This window comes from Selaginella moellendorffii, unplaced genomic scaffold (genome assembly GCF_000143415.4).
Source record: "Selaginella moellendorffii unplaced genomic scaffold, v1.0 SELMOscaffold_0, whole genome shotgun sequence".
NCBI lineage: Eukaryota > Viridiplantae > Streptophyta > Lycopodiopsida > Selaginellales > Selaginellaceae > Selaginella > Selaginella moellendorffii.
Genome location: NW_003314261.1, coordinates 3,053,525 through 3,069,407, shown reverse-complemented (window position 1 = coordinate 3,069,407; position 15,883 = coordinate 3,053,525). Strand labels below are relative to the sequence as shown.

Below are 15,883 nucleotides of genomic sequence, written 5' to 3'. Positions count from 1 at the left end.
GGCGAAAGTGGCTTTGATTGTATAGCGCAAACAATGAAGTTACATCCATACCTAGAAGTGCTTGGCACAGGGGTTCCTTTTCTCGCCCTTCTTACAGGTTTAAGTACCTGCAATTGCGGCCTTTTCCCGTCGCTGGCAGCACAGCACATTTACGAAGAATTTGTCACAGCAGCACCAAAGCGGGGAGGAGCCCAATTCAAGTGTGATGGCGACCCACACTCGCGGGACGTGCTGCTGACGCTTTCAAGACGGTGACAACGACGATTACTTTATATCTCTTTCAGGCCCTTTTCTTTCATTGAACGTTGTGTAACTTGGGTGGCTCGTTTTCTCACTGCTCCAGTGTCTGATCCTCAGCTCTGTGACCTGACCTGACTTGCTTGTGTTCAACAAACAGCAGCTGCAACAACAACAACAACACCGGCAGTAAAATAGCGGCAGTAGAACGGTCGTAAAACATTGGATTGGATCAAAGAGTTTGGTATGAAGAATCTGAACGATGCCTGTTTTCGCGAAGTCACTTTACCGTACAGAGGCAGATGTGGATTTCATTGCTCCGTGTCTTTTCTTCATCTTGCCCTTCCGTCCCCATTTGTTAGGTACTGAACATACCGCCAACTTTGTTATAATATTGCACGCACGTCGGCGTCGTGCGATTGCCACATCGTTGGTCTTTTCTTTTCTCAGGGTTCTTCCACCGACTCGCGGAATTGGATTTGCCCTAATTCAAATGACGACTGTGTCTTATGTAAGTATAAATATACGTAAGGTGTTCGCTGAAGCTCTTTGGCTGGCTGGCTGATGGGGATGTATGTGCCCCGTGGTTTATCACAGTCTAGTAGAACCCAACATCACACGACATTTTGTCCGCCTCACCTCACTCGGCTCCTTTAAACACACGCATATGTGTATGGATCACTCACACACGTTGTCTCTTTCAGTTCCTTTACTGCTGTGTGTGTTGTTTTTGTGGAAAATGTGCAGCGGTCATGCATTGCAGATAGAGCGTCACAGAAACATGACCTTTGTAGTTTACACGTTTGCTTGCTTGGCGGTCCTGTTCTCCACTATCAAGATAGTCTTTGCTGGTATGCTTATGTGAGCTTGGGCATTTGGTCTAGTGGTATGATTCTCGCTTTGGGTGCGAGAGGTCGCGAGTTCGATTCTCGCAATGCCCCCCCCCAGCCTCCTAACAACACCTTTATTTATAATCCTGAGAGCTCTTTCTTTTCTTTTTTTTGGATCACCCGTAACGGCATTGTGAATTGATTGAGCCAGGAATTCTCCTTGCTGTAGGTTCTATGGTCCTCTTCCCTGGTGCCTTTTCTTAATACCCTGGCATCCCCGAATCTCTAGAAGCAAAAATCCCTCGTTCATTGCTTTGTCGATGACTCACGCTGGCAAGCTTTGCGAGGTTTCAGCTCTCTTAGCCCAGGAAGTTCTCACAAACCTAACTTGAAACAATTCAATTAAAACAAAATTGACACAACCGGATTCAGCACTTGCCTTGTCAAAAGACAGAGGTTTTGCAGCACACACAGAACAGCCTTGTCTTGCTCCACTGCATCCAACTTTGGAGAATCAGGTTATGACACCTTGGCAGTCTCTTCTCTATAAGCATGTTGTACCAAGAATTCTAGTGATTATCCCTGTAGAAGTGTTTCCTTGTGAAGCTCTAGAATCAAAGTTTGTGCTCTTGGTTTCCTCCAAAATCAGTCGTTTCTTGTCAACGCAAACATGGCCATGATGGTGTCCTGAGCAATCACCATATCGATGATGGAACAACTGCTGTGTTGTGTCCCTGCCAACTGTCAAGTTGCTGCTGAGTGCCTCTCTCCCTTAAACTTCCAACTTCGAGTTTTAAAAACCTCCCAGGTGAGAAAAGAACTAAGCTCAAATAGCAATGATTTAATTTAGAAAAGTAAAAAAAGAATTCAATTATTAACAAAAATTAGAATAAGAAACCAAACTCAGCAATTAAGAACAATTATACAAAATATAAAACTTATATATATTATACAAATTTTTATATTTTACTTTTATATTTATAGTAATAAAACAAGAATAAAGGAAATAAAAATTAAAGTATTTTAAAATAATAAAATAATTTAAATAGGAAATACCTTTGTAAGTGCTTGGGATATGTTAATTGGGGTTTAAACCCTATATACATTAATGGATTGACATTCCATTCAAATTTACCACATTAATCTTTATTTCAAAATCTATATTATTCCTTTTCAACTCCAATACTATTGTTATTTATCCTCACTCTATTGTTAGGGTTGGAATCCCATTTATCCCCTTCTACCCCACTCCTTTTGAAGATAAAGTATGAAGTGTTGAGGCAAAGAGGAAAAAGTGAAAAAGCTATGGAAGAAACGAAATGGAAGAAGAAAAAGTGATATTGATTTCAATGTTAGAAATAGGAAAATAAAAAGAAAAATCTAGCAAGGGCTCTCAATTATAAACTCCTTTTTTATCATTTTTCCCCTCCCAACATGGAAGGCTAACACTTGCAATGCTTGAATTGCTCGACTTTGGAAACTTTGGACAGCGAGTCTGAAGAATTTGCCTCTTGCCAATTCAATCCATTACTCAAACCAAATAGCACCATTTAGCAATGCCATGGCGCAATAGCACTCAGCAAGCCTATAGCCCTCATTATGGTGCTGCTCAACCATGGCCATAGCACTGTCAAGCGAAGGCTGTAGCCAGGCTATTCTAGATCACCTAAGTTGAGCAAGAAGTGAGATGAGTGTTAAGATGGAAGCTAGCATCCAGCAGATCCAACACAAGATCAAGCAATTCATGCAGTAAGTGTGAGACACAAAATGTCTAGGCCCCAAAGTGGAGCCGGAAGGGTGCCATGTGGTAATGGCCGAAGCGAAAGCCAAACGAGCGTAACACGTTTGGACTAAAAGCTCCGACTTGGAAGGTTGAGAGTGGGAGTGGAACTCCCAACAAAGTGCTCGAGGAACAAGCATGAAGCGAGCAATAAGCGAGGCGGACCCGAAGTGGAGTCCGAGGTGGACCGAGACGGAGTCCGAGATGGACCCGAGATGGAGTCCGAGATGGACCCGAGATGGAGTCCGAGATGGACCGAGACGGAGTCTGAGATAGAGTCCGAGATGGAGTCCGAGATGAACCGAGACGGAGTCCGAGATGGAGTCTGAGATGGAGTCCGAGAAGGACCCAAGATGGAGTCCGAGGTCGAGACCGAGACCGGGACCGAGACCGAGACCGGGACCGAGACTGAGACCGGGACTGGGACCGAGACCGGGACCGGGACCGAGACCGAGCCCGAGCCCGAGCCCGAGTCCGAGCCTGAGTCCGAGTCCGAGTCCAAGTCCAAGTCCGAGTCTGAGTCCAAGTTCGAGTCTGAGAGGGTGAAAGCCCAAAGCGTTCGTCTCCCAGACCCTGGGGGGTTTGGTGAGCTCCAAAAGTATAGTGGGGGGAGGACTGCAGTGGAGCCAGTTTGGCCAGGAAAGGCCAGTTTGGCCCAGGAAGGCCAGACCCAGTGTTGGGTGATGAACTGACCACTGGGAAGTCCAAGACTAGAGTGAATACAGACTGACAAGCGGGGTAGCTTGGTGAAGTGTTCAAGAGCCGGCTTTAGTTCCCCCGGGAGATCGACTGGCCGATGCTCCCAGTCCAAGTGTGGGTGGCACTACCTACTTGGATACCAGGCGTGGCTCAACGGAACCTCGCTCTAAGCCCATGGCTAGAGCACCTAAAGGCGAAAGGCAGGGAGAGTACCCAGGTGGCTCGCGTAAGGCCACGGTGTTCCGAAATGTTGTCCCAAAGGCCTAGACTGTGGAAAGGAAGAGGAGCAGTCCTTTGGGGTAGTGACCAAGGACACAGTCGTGTGGTGAGGAAGTCCCAGAGGACCATGGGACTTAGGGGTCGGGCCTGTGGGCCTCGATCCAGTGGCAGTGTTGGCAAACACGGCCAGGGGCAGAAAGGGACTTGGTAGGAACTGACAAAGGGACTTTGGAGAAGGCAATTCCCCAGGTCTGTGGGCATCCTAAGGATGCTAAGGAGTGGATCTAGGATGACCGCTCGTGGACAGATGGCCTAGTCTTGGAGAGACGGGATTGTGATACAAGTGGTATTGGACCACTAGTGCAGCAAAGGTGAATGGACATGGCCTTAGCGTAACGGGCCGAGATGTCAGTGGTACCTTTGGGTGTCAGTCTTGGGACCGGACACAAGGAGCACTTGGACCAGGTGCAAGTGTTGTGTGGCATGGATGCCATTCTTGGGGCTAGCAAGTCCCAAGTCCTGAATTGGACTGATGGAGGTTGTGAATGAGACTCCTCCAAGTGGTCGGAGGTGTGGATAAGTGACTAAAGTAGAATGGAAAAATTAGTTGCTTACAACTTGGTATCGGAGCTGTTCCTTAGTCTGACTTTTATTGGTGCTCAAGTATATCACCATTGATGTTGGCATTGGAATGTCCTAGGAGTGGGCCTATCCTTGAGGAGTAGCATGTCGAGAGGACATGGCTCTCCACTCAAGTTCATGCGTGAGCTTGGGCACGATGTGGTGGATAGAAAAGGGCCAATAATAGAACGACTTTGGGATCTTGGGAACAGTATAAGGTTTCCTCAGAGAGTTGAGGATGTGATCCAGATGAGTGTTTGACGCAGTAAACAGGCTAACGTAGTTGTGGTAAACAACTGTAATTGGGATCACGGGAAAAGATGTAGACTCCAAAATAATAAAGGAGTCACAAGATTACCCTCATATAGTTGAGGCCGGTGCTCATAACTTTGAGACCGGAATTGATGACCATGGGAGGTCAAATATAGGAGAGGACACAAGTTCTCGAAATGGTAGCTGAGGTTACCTTTGATAAATGCTGGAACAACCCAAGGAGTTGGGGATGTACTTAGAGGATGAGTTGGTATTCTCATCACATGGACAAGTGGTCCTAAGAGGCAAAATGTTGCCCCAAGAGAACAAATCAAGTGTCGGAGTAACACTTGCAAAGATGGTCCTTGTGAGTAGGACTTGAATACAAGAAGTTGTATTCCAGTGAGCTGGCACCTCAAAGGTAGGACCTCATGAATCGTCGAATGACAAAGTCCAAAAAGCTGGATGACTCCAATAGAGTTAAGGAATAATCCTAAAGGATTGATGGAAACATTTGGACTGAGGTTTGTGGTACCCCACGAAGGATGGGGGGGATCATAGGATCCAAGGATGAGGACAGAGGGTATCTCATCGATGGCAAAATGTGCCATGCTAAAGTCGTGGGAAGGGTGTTCCCAAAAAGAAAACAACTTTGAAACAAAGTTGTGTGTGACCTCTATGGTGCAGTGCTAATGGATGGTTGGCATGCAAAAGAGTGATATTGGTCTTGGCAAAGACATAGACACAAAGAAGAAGTGTCATAGAGGTACGCTCGTGGAGCCGATGTTGTGGAGACACCAAATGTGCCAAGGTGTGATACCTTGAGGCTATGTTGGTGGGTTCATGAGAACCCCTTGCCAAAGGAATCCCAATGGAAATGGGAATGGCATAGCCTAAGTTGTAGAGCATGCGGTTAGAGTGTGGTGACCCAGATAATGATGGAGGTGTGGAAGCACCAGCAATGAGTTGTAGGACTTGACAAGTATGAGGCAACTAAGCAAGAGGTGCAAAATAATTGGTTAACTGGGTAAAAGGTAGCTACCCAAGCCTTCTTAATGGCATAGGGAAGTTGGATATACCCTTACGAGGGATAAGTTGCCTATGTTTCGATATAGTAAGTCAATGTCATAAAAGGAAATATTCATTGTCAAGGAAGCCATCATTGGGACACCCGAACACTCGAGAACACCAGGAGGTGGTGCTTGATGTCGCGAGGGCAATAGATAAGGCCCAAGGGACTAAGTCTCTAGCGAATGATGGATAGAAGGTGCTATCCAAATGTCTAAAGTGGCGGAGACAGGAGAAGACTATCTACTCGAATTGGACAAACCCAAAAATGGAATTTTGGCAAGGCTAGTGATGGGTATGTAAGGGCCCGTAAGCAACAATGTAATCCCGGTGTGCGGGATTATAGGGTGAGCATACCTGGATTGAGGAACCACTCCCTAGGCTATTGGGTAGGTTCATCCCTAAGAATACTTGCTAAGGCATGTGTAAGCTCCTGAGTTTGGACTTCCCGGGAGGTCACCCAGCCCAGTACTATTCTAACCCAAGGACACTTAACCCCAAATATCCCAAGACCCTTAACCGATTGGAAAAGGGGGTGCACTCTTGTTCATGGGCCCTTTCCCTCTATATTTGAACCCCTATGGATCGTTCTCGAGTCGTTCCCTTTGGTTGCTTACAATCCACCACGCTTCCCTGCAAGTTCACGCCCTCGTGAACGGAAGCTGAGAGCCGCAGCTCTCCCGAGAGCCCCGCTCTCTTGACACCCTACCCCTCGGGGTCGAGCCCAGCGGAGCAAACTGGACCAGCCAGATGTCAATCAACAAGTGGTGCGATTCCCCTAGCCAACCAACAGAGTCGGACCCGAGACCGCTCTGATACCAAATGTAAGCTCCTGAGTTTGGACTTCCCGGGAGGTCACCCAGCCCAGTACTATTCTAACCCAAGGACACTTAACCCCAAATATCCCAAGACCCTTAACCGATTGGAAAAAGGGGTGCACTCTTGTTCATGGGCCCTTTCCCTCTATATTTGAACCCCTATGGATCGTTCTCGAGTCGTTCCCTTTGGTTGCTTACAACATGATAAAAAGTGCAAAGCTATCCTCCTAGTCGGGAGGAGAAGGACCGAAGGAAAGATGTGAAGCCAAAAGCAAGTAGTAAGGGGATAGAACCAAACCATAGGAATCGAAGGGCATAACTAAGGGTAATTATGCCAATTGGGAGTGGAGAATCAAGTGGGGGCTCGAGGGTGTTGCCACTAGCAACCGTGATGCCATGGAGAGTCTAAAATATAGAATTGTCCATGTTAGACTATATGGTAATTGGAAAGCTTGCAAAAAGGGAGGCCTTAGCAAGCTAAGGGACAGAGTTCCTTCAAGGTTCCCAAAGATGATTCTAGGTAGCTTAGTACCTAGAAAGGCCAAGTGTAAATGGTTCAAAGAACACGCGAAATCAGAGTGGCGCAGCAGAAGCGTGGTCTTAAAGCTTGCCATGAGGCAAGGCTATCAAGGTTAGGGAAGTAGTTCCTGAGTGTTCAAAGAGAGGGCTTTGAACGAAAGTCGATGATCAAAGGCTTTCACGCTTGTGTAGGAACCATGTTACAGTGGTCGAAGGACTTGCCAAAGCGAGATTGGCAAGTCAAGGGAACAAATGCCCTAGTTGAAGGTGATAACTTCAAAAGGGTGGGCCATGGGGCCAAGCATGGAGGAGTCCATGCATGATCACAGACTTGTCAAATGAGAGGACTTGGCAATGTGGAGGAATTAGGTTCCTAAGCTGTGATCTATAGTGCGCTTTGAATATAAGTTGGTGCACCGGCGTGGGGAGTCACGCCAGGCATCTAGGGTGATGCCGTCTGTAGATGCATATACGGAGGTTGGGTTCGAGTCCTGACCCTCTAGTGCTTGGGTTCGAGTCCCAACTCACTAGGGCGTGGTGATGGTTTGGAATATGAGGACACTCATATTTCGGTAGTCATGGACTCTCAGTGAGGAGACTGGTTTGGGCACACCGCCAAGCGAGGGATGCCTCGGAGTCGTGATGCACGGTTAGATTGTTTAGAGTGAAAGCTCGGCATATCTAACTTGAACACTTTGGTGCAAAAGGGCACCAAAGACGCGGTGAATGAGATGGGGACACCCAGTCTCGGTTGCTATGGATCCTTGGCCGGAAGGGCTGGCTTGGGCGCACCGCCAAGTGTGGGGGATGCCCCCGGGGTCATAGTCAACAACTTAGAAGGGTCTGGAAGACCTAATTCCTATTGGTAGACCTATTAAGGGGTCAAGATGAGATCACTAGGTGATCTTGTGGCTAAACAAGGACAAGGTCTTTGTTTGGGTTAAGGAATATGATTCCTAGTTCAAAGTGTTGATTTGAACTATTGACAACGGTGTGGCTTGGTCAAGGTGACCAAGTGGGAAGAACACCTAAGGGAAATGAGCTATATCAATGCTATGGCATAGTAAGTTCGAGGAAAGTAGTCTCTATAAGAGATCCAAGGGAGGGTCTCAAAAAGTTGGGCCGTGGATAGAGCCCACGGTGGAAAATGTTAAAGAGACATACTAGGGGTGAACACCCTCTAGACTTGGCAAAACAAAGTGTTTGCTATGGAATTGAAAGGAAACCTAAAAAAAATGGAGGTAGCAATCCTATGTTGCTTAGTGCAATAATCCAAGGATAGGAGCAAAAGACGAGTGCCTAAGATAGGGCCGTGGAATCCATTGGAAAGAATCCAAGTGGCAAAGTTAGCCAAGGAACACTAATGTGTTTGATGCTAACGAATTGCGGAAAAAGAAGTGGACTTCCAAGGATGGATTCCCAAGTGCTCCAATTTAGCAAAGGAAAGGCTCCAAGTGAGGGAGCAACTAAGTAGCCAAAAGATAGGGCCGTGGACAGCCCTAGCACAAATAATGATAAATGGAACGTAATGCCAATGGTGGCACAAAAATAGAAAAGAGGATGAGGGTGCCCTCGAGTAGAGAACTTCCTAGGAGGGGAAGTGGAGTTGCACAAAATGTGCAAGGCAAGGTGTCGGAGACACCTAGGAAATTGACTTCAAGAAGTCAAAAGTAAACGTTCCAAAGTGCAAAGGTAGATCAATGGAATCTGTGACTACTCAAGAATGAGTAGGGGAATTGAGTTAGAGAGGGTGCCTCTAACGGATTTAGCGAGAACTAAACCAATAAACAGAAAGAACCACCCCAAGTGGTCCAATCAGTTTCTAAGTTGGAGAGACTATCCTCCTTGGAGGATGGACAAGGCATGGTGAGCCTTTGGGGTCAAACCATAGACAAATATTGGCCGGGTGCCAAGGATGGGAATGGTAATACATGCGGGTGTTACTTTATAAAAGGGTTTACCGTTCGATGAGGACATCGAACTTCGTCTATAGGTGGTGGAGTTGTGAGACACAAAATGTCTAGGCCCCAAAGTGGAGCCGGAAGGGTGCCATGTGGTAGTGGCCGAAGCGAAAGCCAAACGAACATAACACGTTTGGACTAAAAGCTCCAACTTGGAAGGTTGAGAGTGGGAGTGGAACTCCCAACAAAGTGCTCGAGGAACAAGCATGAAGCGAGCAATAAGCAAGGCGGACCCGAAGTGGAGTCCGAGGTGGACCGAGACGGAGTCCGAGATGGACCCGAGATGGAGTCCGAGATGGACCGAGACGGAGTCTGAGATGGACCCGAAGTGGAGTCCAAGGTGGACCGAGACGGAGTCCGAGATGGACCCGAGATGGAGTCCGAGATGGAGTCCAAGATGGACCCGAGATGGAGTCCGAGATGGAGTCCGAGGTGGACCGAGACGGAGTCCGAGATGGACCCGAGATGGAGTCCGAGATGGACCGAGACGGAGTCCAAGATAGAGTCCGAGATGGAGTCCGAGATGGAGTCCGAGAAGGACCCAAGATGGAGTCCGAGGTCGAGACCGAGACCAGGACCGAGACCGAGACCGAGAACGGGACCGAGACCGAGACCGGGACCGGGACCGAGACTGAGCCCGAGGCCAAGGCTGAGACCGAGCCCGAGCCCGAGTCCGAGTCCGAGTCCGAGTCCGAGTCCGAGTCCGAGTCCGAGTCCAAGTCCGAGTCCGAGTCCGAGTCCGAGTCCAAGTTCGAGTCTGAGAGGGTGAAAGCCCAAAGCGTTCGTCTCCCAGACCTTGGGGGGTTTGGTGAGCTCCAAAAGTATAGTGGGGGGGAGGACTGCAGTGGAGCCAGTTTGGCCAGGAAAGGCCAGTTTGGCCCAGGAAGGCCAGACCCAGTGTTGGGTGATGAACTGACCACTGGGAAGTCCAAGACTAGAGTGAATACGGACCGACAAGCGGGGTAGCTTGGTGAAGTGTTCAAGAGCCGGCTCTAGTTCCCCCGGGAGATCGACTGGCCGATGCTCCCAGTCCAAGTGTGGGTGGCACTACCTACTTGGATACCAGGCGTGGCTCAATGGAACCTCGCTCTAAGCCCATGGCTAGAGCACCTAAAGGCGAAAGGCAGGGAGAGTACCCAGGTGGCTTGCGTAAGGCCATGGTGTTCCGAAATGTTGTCCCAAAGGCCTAGACTGTGGAAAGGAAGAGGAGCAGTCCTCTGGGGTAGTGACCAAGGACACAGTCGTGTGGTGAGGAAGTCCCAGAGGACCATGGGACTTAGGGGTCGGGCCTGTGGGCCTCGATCTAGTGGCAGTGTTGGCAAACACGGTCAGGGGCAAAAAGGGACTTGGTAGGAACTGACAAAGGGACTTTGGAGAAGGCAATTCCCCAGGTCTGTGGGCATCCTAAGGATGCTAAGGAGTGGATCTAGGATGACCGCTCGTGGACAGATGGCCCAGTCTTGGAGAGACGGGATTGTGATACAAGTGGTATTGGACCACTAGTGCAGCAAAGGTGAATGGGCATGGCCTTAGCGTAACGGGCCGAGATGTCAGTGGTACCTTTGGGTGTCGGTCTTGGGACCGGACACGAGGAGCACTTGGACCAAGTGCAAGTGTTGAGTGGCATGAATGCCATTCTTGGGGCTAGCAAGTCCCAAGTCCTGAATTGGACTGATGGAGGTTGTGAATGAGACTCTTCCAAGTGGTCGGAGGTGTGGATAAGTGACTAAAGTAGAATGGAAAAATTAGTCACTTACAGTAAGTTCTTCACAATAAATTTCTCCTTGGTGATCAAGATTAATTTAGATTGACTATGGCACAAGCTATAGCACTACCAAGCTATGGCCAGGCCATGGTGCTGCTCAACTGTGGAGTTTCATGGCCGAGCAGCCATGGTTATGGAACTACTTGGAGGAACTTTTTTTCATCTATTTTATTGTTGTTTTTTTTCATGGGGGTACTGTTTTTAGAGGTGGTGATGCTTGATAGGAAGCAATTGAAGGCTTATGGCATATCATGGTGACAAGAAAGAGTTAGAATTGTGAAATCTAAAACTCTTTGATCCTCCCATTGATTTTTCTTTGTTTATGGACAAGGAGAAGGACTAGATTAGATTATAAAACTTGGAAATAAAGATAAATAAATTGCTACAAACACTTATAATAATTTATAATTATGTTATATAATTTAGTCCATAGATGAATTTCTTGTGTGGACTCACATTTCTCAAGAGTTTAATCTATAGTGGGCCATGTTTTAAGCATTATCCATAGCAATTAGCTTGATCTCTAGGCACATTCCTAAGTTGATGGCAAGAGTCTTTACTCCTTTGAAAGGTACTTCTTTTTCCTTTTACTTCTCTTCATTGAGTCACTTGTTTTATTTATTTTCTTTTGCTACTGAAAATAAGTATAATTACATTTTGTTCATAGATAATATGCTAACAATATCTTTTAATGATCATTCAACTTATATCACCAATGACAAATTAAGAGGTGTGAAGCAAGTGGATTAGATCTTTGCCAATACTTCCATAGCTTTAGACCACAATGAACTCTAGACCATATAAAGTCAAGTCCAACTCCTCTTAATTGGTTCAAACTTTGGTTCTCTCACTTGGGTTTTTAGACATCAATGACAACATAGTAAATATCAAGATTACCATCAATAAATTGTGACAATTGGTATTGCAACATTGCATGTTTCTCTAACCATCAACTAAAATAGGTTGCTCAAGGATTGGGAGTTTGGGTGATACAAAACAATTTGGTTGAGACTATGTAAGTTGTTAAACATTCATAATGCTTTTAAGGAGAAAGTTACAGGCCACAATCTCATGAATCAGCTCTAACTCACATGCTCAAACATCTTTCATTAAGAGCTCTTATGATGCACTACAGATCCCACTATATCAACTAGCATCACCATGCTAGTTTGACTTGGATAATTGAGGGAGAGTTAATTAGATTGCACAGCTAGGATTATGACCCCAATGGCAGAGCATGTCACATAAGATCTCACCATCAGATTGGTTTCACGTGTTGAGCAATTCTCCTGGTTATGCTCTTTTTTGGTTTTTGATATCTAAGTATATAAATATTTCACAAAAGTAATCAAACTTCCTCTATAGCTCTAGCAAATTTTGTAGCCCTAGAAGAGAAGAACACATCCAAACTTTTTGAGAATTACCATAATGAAGCATTGTTCTAACAAGATCATCTGGTATGTGTATGAAGAAGTTTAATCTTTTCTTTGTGTGATGAGTGAGTATTTTGTGGCTTGTAGCATGGAAACAACATAGAGATCTGCTTGTCTACCTTAACATTATGGATTCCACAACTTTGCCTTATGGATTAATCACAATTTGTCATAAGCCAATTTGACTAAAAACTTTGTATACACAAAGCTACTACAGCTAAAGAGTAGTTGGGATTTAATGTTGAGCTTTTTGTCCAGATATCTGGGCATACATGTTATTTCACAAACATATAGAGGATGTAGAGGCAAACATAAATATTAGGAATCTGATGGCTTACAATTGAAAAAAGGAAATTGGTTTTATTGAGTTGAAGAATCAAGGAGCAACCTACTACATAAATTCACTAATTCATATATATTATAGCCATATCTTATAAATAAACAAATAAGACACACTATTTATTTAGTGAGAAGAAAAATTGTTAATTGACAGTTTTAATTCCAGTTTATTGTATAAATATGTTTATAATTATTATTTATTAGATTAATGAATAATACTAATTCACACATAGTCCCAACCAATCTTAAACCAGGGGAAGTGTTTGATGATAGTCCATCCCAAAAAATATTGATCATGCTCATCTGGTGTCCATATTCATCTCCAGAGCAACTTGCCACATGAGGAGGAGACAGTGGTGATGGATGAGTAGCAAAGCACATACTTAGATGCCATGCTTGAAAGATGACATCCCTCTATTTTGGACAAGACACTGTTTATGGGGCTAACACTCTATTATATCACCCACTTGTCAAATGCCAGGAGGAGTGCTTCTGGGAAGTGTTTAGAAAAGTTAATAACTTATAAAAAAAGATTAATCTAAATGAATAATAACTATTAGATATTTGAATATAATAGAATATCTAAGTGTATTCTACCATATAGGTTTGTTTAAGCAAACCAAAAGCTGGGATATATGTATGTGTTTTGAAACCAAAACTGGTATCAGTTTTAGATATTTGTATTTTTTATATAAATTTTATTTTAAAAAAATATGGAAGTACTTTGAACCAAAAATGGCTGTTAAAAATATGCTTTTCTTGATACAATATGAGAAGGTTGAATATCTTTTTCTAGCACTAGAAGCTTTCATTTCCAGGCTCCTACTTAATTATGATATATACTGATTATCAACATTTCTGGGGTAAAGCATTACCTCCAACAAAGCAAGCCACTGCTCTTGCCATATATCACTCACTTAGGAATGGGTTTTGATCTCCTTACACACTGGACCCAATAAATTCATGGCCTCTCAATTCATTGGATATTTGACTGAAAAAAAATATCACCAATCACTCCAATGGCAAATGTAGTTAAAGTTTTATTTGCACCTTAGATAATGCATTGGATTAGCCTTTGGATTTTCATTTGTGTTAGAAGTCAAACTTCTAAAGTCCTCCCTCCTCAAGAGCACCCTTCTAGCATCATTTGGCAATCAAGACACATAGCAAATGTGGTTTTTCAATTTTGAATAGTTTTTTGTATGTTAAAATTAAATTGTTATCTATGTGACAGATTTTGGTATAGTTTCTTAAAAATTATTTTTATCTAATTTCAACATTTGTATAGTTATTTTTCTCTGGCATACCAATACTTTCTTTCATATAGTTTTCTCATATAATTTTTATAGTTCAGTAATATATAGTTTTCATATAGATTTATAGTTCATTGATGCATTATTCAATGTGGTGATCCAAATAGTTTTTTAAAAGCTCATACACTATATGTTTATTCATATTGATTATAATGCAATTATATCACACTATAGTCATACTATTAGTCCTACAATACTTTTGTTATACATTTTTCTTAAAGGGCTATATTATACCAAATTCACAACTGTCTGTGTTTGACACTTCTTGCCTGGCTGGTGGGCAGGCCACTCACTGGGCCAATGGCTGGTGGCAGGTGGTTGTGGCCAGTGGCCATTGCTGCTGCCACTAGCCTTGGTCATGGCTGTGGCCTTGGATGGTGACCATGGTAATGGTGCTACATTTACATCACCTCCCCTCCAAAAATTTTGAGCAATTTCGTGATCCAGGAGAATTCCAGTCTGCAGCTCTATGATGCAGCTAAAACTATACATAAGCCTAGACATTTTTTATATTTGCCAAACGAATAATCATATATAATTTTCTATATCAAGCAATATAATATTTTGTCCTATATAGTTTTCTTTTTATTTCTCTCACTACAATGTTTCATTTGAAAAACCACATCAACAAGCTTGCTGTGATAATAATTTGTCACCCACTACGATCCACAGCATGGCCTCTATGAAGCTACATGAATCAGGACCATTCATGCCATTGGGATTCAATTAGCTAGACAATGACTATCCATACCTCATCCTCTACACAGAGATCTCCAACTAAGCATCATCCGGGCACTGCTTTCATTCCAAGTGTGGCCATTGCCACAGCTCAAGGAAGCGATCTTTCAAATTTAGCCAACATTGATTCGTCCAAAGGAGGCACCCCTCTCCCTTAACACGACTCTCAACAGATAAAACGCACTGCAAGTTGGCAAAACATAAAGATAGCGTGGTCAATACCTTTGTACGAGTGGTAGTAGATCGTGTTGTTCCGAACGTGCACTTGAGCATGGACATCAAGGATGCCAAAAGTGTAGAATCGCCCACCAAAGACTGGCAAATACATAGGATCATAGTGTCCAGTAGCGATGTTTCTCTGCATCTCAACTCGGGCAGAACCAGCATTCGAAAGGACATACTTGAGCATCATCAGAATCGCTCTGAGAAACAGAACAAAACTACAATCAGAATATGCTATTTAATGCACAAACTAAGCTTCTGACCTCCTCCTCGCCAAACTCCTCATCCTGGGCCTGAATCAAAGTGAAAACAATTTCACGTATATTTTCCGTGCACACAAACCAAGAAACCATGTAGATGAAGCAAAGTTGCTTACCAAAACATATTTCTCGAATTCCAAGGCAAAGCCTTCGAAGTCCTCTTGAAGGCGCGTCACAGCTTGCATGCCCTTCGCTTCACTTTTAAATCGAAACAGCTTGCACAGCCGAGTGTAATCCTGGTGTGAGGGTACAAAGATGCATTGAAACATAAGATGAGAGTAGAAAGGGAGTAACCTTGTCCGACATAACATCAGCGCAGCGTTTCTTCTTTCATGAGACCTCCATAAAACTTGTTCTTAGTCTGCCATATAAAGGCTCCAGATGCTATATTTAAAAGGGTTGTATAAAATGCCAAGAAACAATTACCTTAGATTTAAAATATTTCTGAAAATTATTGTCTTTAGGCCTATGAATTGTTTCTTTTAAACATCCAAATTCTTTCAAACTCCATGCTGTCTTTGTGACATTCTAAAGCTCTTTACAGTTCAGCTGCTTCTCAAACTCACTACCAAAGTGGTCCACGAGAAGGTGCCCACAATCCTTAAGTTTCAGTGGTGCTGCGTCCTCGTTGATGCCTCGCTGCCTGAAGTGCTCGTCCCTCACCATGGACGTGCTCGCATTCTGTTCCATTCGGGAGCTCGAATCCGTCCAAAGTTTCGTGAAACTTACAATGCCATGGAACCCGGATACCTGGATGATTGGAAAGGTGCTCGCAGCAGACTTCTGTCCAGTAGTGAGAAGTTCCTGGT

The 15,883-nt window shown here is 44.5% G+C and overlaps 1 non-coding gene across 1 annotated transcript; it reads left to right on the top strand.

Annotated features, from left to right (window-relative positions):
• The first annotated feature begins 1,106 nt into the window (after window positions 1-1,106).
• TRNAP-UGG lies at window positions 1,107-1,178 on the top strand. The gene has a single exon. It is a non-coding gene; the product is annotated as a tRNA-Pro (tRNA).
• The last annotated feature ends 14,705 nt before the right edge of the window (window positions 1,179-15,883 follow it).